Source organism: Lynx canadensis, chromosome D2 (genome assembly GCF_007474595.2).
Source record: "Lynx canadensis isolate LIC74 chromosome D2, mLynCan4.pri.v2, whole genome shotgun sequence".
NCBI lineage: Eukaryota > Metazoa > Chordata > Mammalia > Carnivora > Felidae > Lynx > Lynx canadensis.
Window position 1 is genome coordinate 36,422,147 of NC_044313.2, and position 9,283 is coordinate 36,431,429.

Here is a 9,283-nt window from a genome sequence, read left to right on the forward strand (position 1 = left end):
AGTGACCTGTGGGGGACACAAACAGACTGTTGAAGAGAAAAATTGGTAATCAACTAGTCTATGTGCTTTTAATGGTAGAAATATTACATGAGACTGAACCTCAGAATGAAGGAGTATTCAGCATGTTTCCACTGGACCCTTTCTAACCATTTATTAGGCACTTCCTTATAGTCAGGCACTCTGCTAACCTCTCCCATATGTTCTCTCATATAAGTCTTCCAACAGCTCTGGAATGCATTTTAAACGCAAGGAAAGAGGGACACCTGGGTGGCTCAGTAGGTTAAGAGTCCCAACTCTTGATTTCAGCTCAGGTCATGATCTCACAGTTGTGGGATTGAGCCCCACATGGGGCTCCATGCTGAGCGTGGAACCTGCTTGGGATTCCCTTTCTCTCCCTCTGTCTCTGTCCCCCTCCTACTTGTTCTTTCTCTCTCTTTCTTTCAAAAATAAATAAATAAAATTAAGCACAAAGAAACGGAGATTAAGAGACATTCAGAATGCAGCTTATTAATGGTGGAGCTCAGATTAGATTTTACATCTGACCTCAGGAATCAAATTCTTAACCATTATACTGCATGACTTTGCAAGTGAGTTCAAGGCATACACTTTGGATGGGTGGATGTCTTTAATTTCAACCAGTGATCAAATGTCAGTATTATACTCTACAATCCTGGGACTGCTGAAATAGTCTTAGGGGTATATACATTTGAGCAAAGACTTCCCTTCTCTGTCATGTTTTCAAGTTGCGAATCCTACAGAAGGAATTCTAGAATAAATCTGTGTAAGGGTGCTACCCATTTCCCTTAAACCAGGAACGGAACCAGACTCAGAGAAGTCTGTTGTCCCAACTCATTCACTGACCAACTTTCACTCAGTGCATTCAGTGCCGGCTATCTGCTGGGCGTGCTTCTGGGCACCTGTGACACGTAAGTGAGCAGGATAAATAAGGTTCAGTCTCTCCTTATATTCCGGTTTCTATTCTAGGCTCTAAAAGTTCCAGAATCATCCTAACTCTCCAAAGAAAACTGGCATTTGCTAGTTTGAAACTCTGCAATGGAGATGGTCCAATGACTTGATTGCCTTTGTAGACTACAGTGAAATTTCCTCTTTGCTCCTTGGGTCTAAGTAAATGTCAGGAATACTGAAAGGTTGGAAGTGAATGGTTCTATCAACAAATTCATACTGATTGGATGTAGTGGCATAAAATGGACTCAGAAACCCATCACCCTCCAGGTATGCTGCTCTGCTTCTATCATTTGTGACCTATGTTGGTGCTTTTGGTGTTCACTGGCTTCTTCAATTGTCATATAGCTATAAGTACAAATAGGGGCCTTAGCCGTTGTTTACTCCTGCCCTGGAAGGTCACATCTATGTGTCTAAAGGTTCTCTGCTAGGGAAACATTATGATAATTATGATAAGGAGTCTTTTTTTCCAGTATCAAAAAATGATGTCTCCCTTCAAAAACAAATGAAAACTCAAACACAGGGTTTTCTGAAATTCACCCTCTCGATGAACCCTCAGGTAATTTGACCATTCCTTTCTTTACATCTCTGAGGTCACAAAGAAGAGGACAGTCAACGTTAAACTTCTGTTCTGACAAGAAGTTGAAATATAGTGGCTAAGTTCAGGGATCCTGAGGCTGGAATGCTTGGATCCAAATGTTTGACTCTGCCTCCAGCTAGCTGTGTGACCTTGGAAAGTTACTTAACTTTTCTGTGCATCAGTGTTCTCATATGTAAAATGTGGATGACAAGAATAGTACCAATTCCATCATTTGCCTATGAAGACTAAATGAACAAAAACATACACAGCATTTAGAAAGGAGCCTGGCACAAGATGAGTATTCAAAGTTAGCTGTCATTGATTATAGGTTTTATTGCATTGTGAAGCCTCTAATCATCCTGACTTTTCTCTGTAATGTGTCTGCTCAGACTTATACCTGTGGATCCCTATAATAAACCATGTACTTAAGATTAGTCTGAGAGTTCTCTGACCTGTTCTATTTCTTAAGCCCACAGGGCATTGTCTATGAGATGGTCATATCCCCTAGGTTCAAGGGCAGATAGGGATGGGGGGAGGGGGAGAAATGATGTGTGTTGTTTCCCATTTCCAGCACTAAATGGGTCGTTACTTTAACAGATCCTTAACTAAATTAGCTTCATCATTTGGGGAGCAACATCAGGAACTAAAACTTACAAGCTAAGGAGCTATAAAATTTCCTTGTTGTACCTAGTGGAACCTGAGGCCATTTGTTACCTTGAATTTGCCTAGTATTTCAAATATGGCAAATATTTTGAATTTAAAATTTTTTTATGTTTATTTTATTTTTGAGAGAAAGAGAGAGAGAGAGAGCGTGAGTAGGGGAGGGCCAGAAAGAGAGGGAGACACAGGATCCAAAGCAGGCTCCAGGCTCTGGGCTGTCAGCACAGAGCTGGATGCAGGGCTCAAACTCTCCACAGTGAGTTGCTTAACCAATTGAGCCATTTAGGCGTCCCAAATGTGGCAAATATCATTTTGGAGACCATGGTCTGTATAATTGGTTTAGGTTAAAAAAGGCTCACTTAAAATGTACAACATAGTTGCACAAGTACTAGTGAGGGCAGCAGTAACTATATTTTAAAACTACTGCTTTTTCTAGGGGCGCCTGGTGGCTCAGTCAGTTGAGCATTCAACTGCAGCTCAGGTCATGATCTCAAGGTTCATGAGTTTGAGCCCCACATTGGGCTCTGTGCTTACGGCTCAGAACCTGGAGCCTGCTTCTGATTCTGTGTCTCCCTCTCTCTCTGTCCCTATCCCTCACGCTCTGTCTCTTTCTCTCAAAAAGAACATTAAAAATTTTTTTTTAAATAAAAATAAAACTACTGCTCTTTCTAAATTGCCCTTCTTAGGGGTGCCTGGGTGGCTCAGTCAGTTAAGCGACTGACTTTGACTCAGGTCATGATCTCAGGGCTCACGAGTTTGAACCCCGCATCAGGTTCTCTGCAGTCAGTGCAGAGCCTGCTTCAGATCCTCTGTCTCCCTCTCTCTTTGCCCCTCCCCTGCTTGTTCTCTCTCTCTGTCTCTGAAAAATAAAATAAACATTAAAAAAGTAAGAATAAGTTGTCCTTTTTAAATGTATAGGGACGAGGTCCCAGTAAGGAAGCATCCTTTCTAAGCACAGGGTAGCCAGAGCATGAAGTGCTATACCAAGGAACTCTCTGGTTGTTTGAATAAACCAGAGACCTGGTCTCTTACTAAGTTTTTGGGCAGGGAGATGATAATGGCTAGAATGACCATTTTGGGGACTCAGGGATTTTAGAAGTCTCCATTATTCTGTTTCTGATGCAGAAAGAGAAAGAATATGAAATCGCCCCTGATAACACAGTCCACATACACAGATAGCAGTTCTCTTTACCCACAGCATGAATATTTAGTGAGAACGAACCTCAGTTTAACTTTGTCAGCAGGAGGATGCACCGTCTATTGTAACATGCAAGCTGCTAATAGCTAGGAGGGCAGGCCTGGCCTAAGGCAAGGAGGTTTTTGGTTTTCTTCTTTTGTTGAGAATATGAACACTTTCCTGAGCCAAATTTTAATTAAGTGGTGATGGAAACAAAATTTGGTAACCAGAGGTAGTATTCTCTCCCAACTCTTTTTATTTCAATATCTTTCCAACGTACTTATTGTGTGACTGAAGCTTACTTATCTCTCAGTGCCTTAGTTTCCTAATATGTGAAATGAGATGAATAGGGGCATCCCTTCCATGGGGTTTTTATCAGAACTCCATGATATGATATATGTAAAAGGTTTATGGTACCTGCTTGCTCACAGTAAGTAGTCTGGTAGACTGACCCTTGAACAACATGAGCGTTCGGAGCCCATGCAGCCAGAAATTCATGTATAACCTTAACTCCCCCAGAACGTAACTACTAATAGCCTACTGTGACAGGAAGCCTTACCGATAATATCAACAGTCAACAAACGCATATTTTGTAGGTTGAAGGTATTATATACTATATTATTACAATAAAGTAATCTAGAGAAAAGAAATCGTTATTAAGGAAACCATTTGGAAGAGAAATCCATTTTTAGTCAAAAAACCCACACTTAAGTGGGTCTGCGCAGTTCAAACCCATGCTGTTCAAAGATCAACTGTATTTGCTTTTATTGCTGTTATATATTCATGTTTCATAAGTACAGTGTTTGGATGACCACATAGACTATTATTCCAACAGTTTCTCTGAAGAGAAAAAACCATCAAGAAGCATGGGAGTATGCTTCATCTCATTTTCCTCAGTGACTTACCCCAAATGGGGACCTTCTTGGTCTGGTCAACACACCCACAGCTGACTTAGATCTTTGATGAGGGGAGCAGTCTGTGTAGGGCTGATCTTTTATTTCTAAACCTATTAAGTGATAGCAAACATCTTTCAGACACAAAGGAAAACCTAATTGAATGACTTATTTTATTTACCAGTATCACTTAGCCCCCAAGTGGTATTAGAGAACAATTTTGCTTTATTTTATTTTATTTTTTAAATGTTTATTTCTTTATTTTGAGAGAGAGAGAGAGCGCACATGAGTCAGGGAGGGGCAGAGAGAGAGAACCCCAAACAGGTTCTGTGCATGGGGCCCCTGGTGGGCTCGATCTCATGACCATGAGATCGATAGTGACCTGAGCTGAAATCAAGAGGCAGACGCTTAACCAACAGAGCAACCCAAGTGCCCCTAGGCTGTTATATATACTACTGGAAATTTTAGATAAGGATCTGAACTTTAGAAATTCAGCAGCAAAATGAGGATATATGAAAAGCGTGCATCTCCTGTATCTATAATAATTCTGTACTTATTGTTCCTGAAGAGACATACAGGTTGTACTGTTCCTGTCACATCTGTCTTAAAAGAGTGGTTGGCGGACTTAAAGTGGTAAAATAGCCGAGAAAATAGCCAGGATGTATTCTGATTAAGCAAACTGCTGAGCCATATTTTGTTTGAGGGAAATAGAAGAAATAGGCTCTCGTCTCCTTATATCAAGGCTTCATATAAAGTGATCAAAAAGCCTTGTTTTCACCTTCTTGTCCCAGCTGTCTTGGGGTTTGGGCTCCTCCCAAGAGCAGCAAAGCAGAGGGAGAGGGAGTCCTGTTTTTCTCAGGAGAATGATGGTGAGTCAGCCGGCCAGCAGGCCTCCACTGCACGGGAACGCTCAGTCCTGCTCGCTCCCTCCTCCACCTGGTGTTCTGGCTGTCCCTGGATTAGCTCCTAGTGCTGTATGCTCTGCAACAGACTTCACTGTGGGGTTCTAGGCTCCCCGCCCCAATCTCCTGAAATTCTTGGCACTGACTGTGTTCTGTGGCCTACTGAGAAATATCAGAAACTGCATGATGACCCGGACCAGAAGCATGGAACCCCCCATGCCTAGCTCCCCATAGTATGCAGTACTGAAACGGACAAAGAGGACTTGAGAAAGGAAGTGTTCCCTAATAGTGAGGAGTTAAAACAGCAGGCTTAAAGTATAGGTTCCTGCCACCAATATAGAATTAAGCTGGGCAGGGTTAAACAGAATACCAGGAAATAGAAGAAATTAGCCAATAATGAAGAGTAATTATCTATAGTGACTCAGCGTAATTGCAATTACACAGCATAGAAGGCTTGCCGCTCAGGCATGGGGATACCTCCACTCAGCCTTTCCCAACTGACCACAGAAAATGATTTGGGTGACTATTTTCACAGTTTTCCTAAAGATGACACAGAACATTCTAGATGCATAAGAGAGAAGTTAATTTCTGACATATTAGATGCTTCAGGCCATTAGAGCTTAATTCTCTCAGGTGAAGAGAGGGGTCCCCATTGTTCTTGTACTTCATGGATGTATCTTTTTTTTTTTTTTTAGTATTTCAAGTTTTTATTTAAATTCTAGTTAGTTGACATATAGTGTAATATTAGTTTCGGTAGTCAGATTTAGTGATTCATATCACCCAGTGCACATCACAACAAATGCCTTCCTTAATACATATCACCCATTTAGCCCATCACCCCCACGTTCCTCGCCCCCAGCAAACCTCCATTTGTTCTCTGTAGTTAAGAGTCTCTCTTATGGTTTGCCTCTCTCTCTCTCTTTTTCCTTCCCCTATGTTCAACTGTTTTGTTTATTAAATACCACATATGAGTGAAATCATATGGTATTTGTCTTTCTCTGACCTACTTCACTTAGTCTTGCTCCATCCACATCACTGCAAATGGCAAGATTTCATTCTTTTTTATGGCTGAGTAATATTCCATTGTGTATATATACCACATCTTCTTTATCCATTCAGCAGTCAATGGACATTTGGGCTCTTAACATAATTTGTCATTGTTGATAATGCTGCTATAAACCTTGGGGTGCATGTGCCCCTTTGATACAGTATTTTTGTATCCTTTGGGAAAATACCTAGTAGTGCAATTGCTGGGTTAGAGGGTAGTTCTATTTTTAACTTTTTGAGAAAACTTCATATTGTTTTCCAGAGTAGCTCCACCAGTTTGCATTCCCACCAACAGTGTAAGAGGGTTCCCCTTTCTCTTCATCCTTGCCAAAATCTATTGTTTCCTGGATTGGTAATTTTAGCTATTCTGACTGGTGTGAGGTGGTATCTCACTGTGGTTTTGATTTGTATTTCCCTGATAATGAATGATGTTGAGCATCTTTTCATATGTCTGTTGGCCATCTGGATGTCTTCTTTGGAAAAGTGTCTATTCATGTCTTTTGCCCATTTTTTAACTGGATTATTTATTTCTTGGGTGTCAAGTTTGATAAGGTCTTTACAGATTTTGGATACTAACCCTTTATCACATATGTCATTTGCAAATATCTTCTGTCATTCCTAAGGCTTCCTTTTAGTTGTTTCCTTCACTGTGCAGAAGCTTTTTATCTTGATGAAGTTCCAATAGTTTATTTTTGCTTTTGTTTCCCTTGCCTCCAGAGACATGTCTAGTAAGAAGTTGCTATGGCTGGTGTTAAAGAGGTTGCTGCCTGTGTTCTCCTCTAGGATTTTGATGGTTTCCTGTCTCACATGTAGGTCTTTAATCCATTCTGAATTTGTTTTTGTGTATGGTGTAAGAAAGTGGTCCAGTTTCATTCTTTTGCATGTTGCTGTCCAGTTTTCCCAGCACCATTTGTTGAAGAGACTTTTTTTTCCATTGGATATGCTTTCCTGCTTTGTCAAAAATTAGTTGACTGTATAGTTTTGGGTCCATTTATGGGTTTTCTACTCTCAAAGATGTATCTTTTTCAAAGATAGTAATGTAGATAGCCTATGGTTGGGGATGACTGTTTGGTCAGGGAGTAAGGTATATTTTCCTCATCCCCTGACCCAGGGCAGGTTTTGGATTTCATACAACTGTGAATTACCATTCGTTCATTCACTCAACAAATAACTATTCATCTCCTTTCCTTTCCTAGGCATTGTGCCAAGAACAGGGGATATAATGATGAACAAGAAACAGATACAAACAAATAAGGGATGATCTGTGCTACTTTGAGGAAAAACTCAAAGCGACCAGGAAAGAAAGAAGATGGATCCGGGAGCATGGTGGGTGTGTTGGGAGGTAGACATACTTCAAAAAGGGACGTTACTAAGCATACACAAATGTTGTTGACCCAGCTTGGCCGACACACCTATCTGGAAGGTGACGGTATAGCCATTCAGGCAATGTTTATGTATTTATGCACAAAAAAAAATGTTATCTCTCTGCCTCACAGGTATTTTATAAACACAAGCAATTCCTTCTGTGTATTACTGCCATGATGCTGGAAACACTGCATCGCCAGTAACCAGCAGAGAGCCTGGGACATAGCAGGCATGTGATCATGTTGAATAACAACACTCATAAATAAATGAAAGGCACTTTTAGAACAATAGGATGTTGAATTTATGGTGTCATAAAATAAATCAGTTCCACATTTTGTCTATTGTTGAATTTTTGGCAACTATGAAACACCTTCATTTTCTTCTCGATCTTATTTACTGAAGCCAAAGCAATCACAGAGAATATAAACTTCTTTAAAAGGTTGTACTTCTCTTTCCTGTAAAAGGGAAAAACCTGCTGGTATAGCATGTCTTGTGTGTGTGTTGGCTTTAGCTGTGTTGGTTCAATTCCAGAAGTCGTATACTTCTGCAGTGATAACAGTATCAGACATCTACCCTTAGAATGTTTTCAAATTCCAATTTATTTCTACATTTAGTCCTATAATTTATTCCTATATTTAAGGACCTTGCAATGCTTTAGAGATTTTCTTTTATCTTTAAACAACTCTAAAGCTTGCAACACAATTTTCTCCTCTAAAGGGTCTGTGCTATTTATGAAGCAATCATTTTGACGTTTCTTGAATTTATTTTAGAACAAGAAAAATCACATATTTATTAACCTGGTAGAATGATATGTAAAGAATTAATTTCTGGAAGATCAACAATTTGAGACACCAGTAGGACTGATGCATGATGCTTAATTTCAATTGTCAACGTGGCTAGGCTATTGTGCCTAGTTGTTGGATCAAACATTAGTCTAGATATTGTCAGGAAGGTATTTTGTAGATGTTATTAACATTTACAATTACAGTTGACTTGAGATGAAAGCGATAGCCCTTGATAATGTGAGTGGTACTCACATAATCAGTTGAAGATCTTAAGTATAGAAACTAAGGTTTTGGGGAGAAGAAAGAATTTTGCCTTGAGACTAACATAAAAATCCTGCCTGTGCTTTCCAGCCTGCTGGTCTTCCCTGTAGATTTTGGACTCAAGACTGCAACTCTTGCCTGAATTTCTAGCATACTGGCCTGCCTTAGGAGTTTTGGGCTTACCAGCTCCCACAATTGCATGAGCCAATTTCTTGAAACAAATGTCTTTATTTATAAAATATATATATGGAAATATATTTAAAATATATAATATTTAAATATATAATATTTAAATACATATTATATTTTACAAAAATAAAATATACCCTATTGTCTCTCTCTTATCTCTTATCTGTATATCTATATATCCCTACATATATGTGATTCTTCTTCTCTGGGGAATTCTGACTGATATAGGCTGTTTGATTCTTCTCTCCTGAAACTGTGTCTCCAGTCAGATCAGGGGAAAATTCGTAACAGTTTCTAGACTTCTACTGCTTTGATGGGAGACCAGAGGGTTGAAAGCAGGCTGAGAGAGTGCTCTACATTTCAAGCCGCCCCCTCCCAAAAGGAGAGGAGCTTGGAGCTGGGGAGAGGAACATGAGCACACCCATTCATGTGATTCATCAGTTCTCTATTTAGCAAACCAG

General features: G+C 39.9%; 1 long non-coding RNA gene across 1 annotated transcript in view; it reads left to right on the top strand.

Annotated features, from left to right (window-relative positions):
* The window catches only part of LOC115527481, a 28,495-nt gene extending 20,603 nt beyond the window's left edge, over positions 1–7,892 (top strand). The window contains exon 4 of the long non-coding RNA XR_003972947.1: positions 7,419–7,892. This is a non-coding gene — a long non-coding RNA (uncharacterized LOC115527481). The remainder of the gene's footprint in view (positions 1–7,418) is intronic.
* Positions 7,893–9,283: the final 1,391 nt, after the last annotated feature.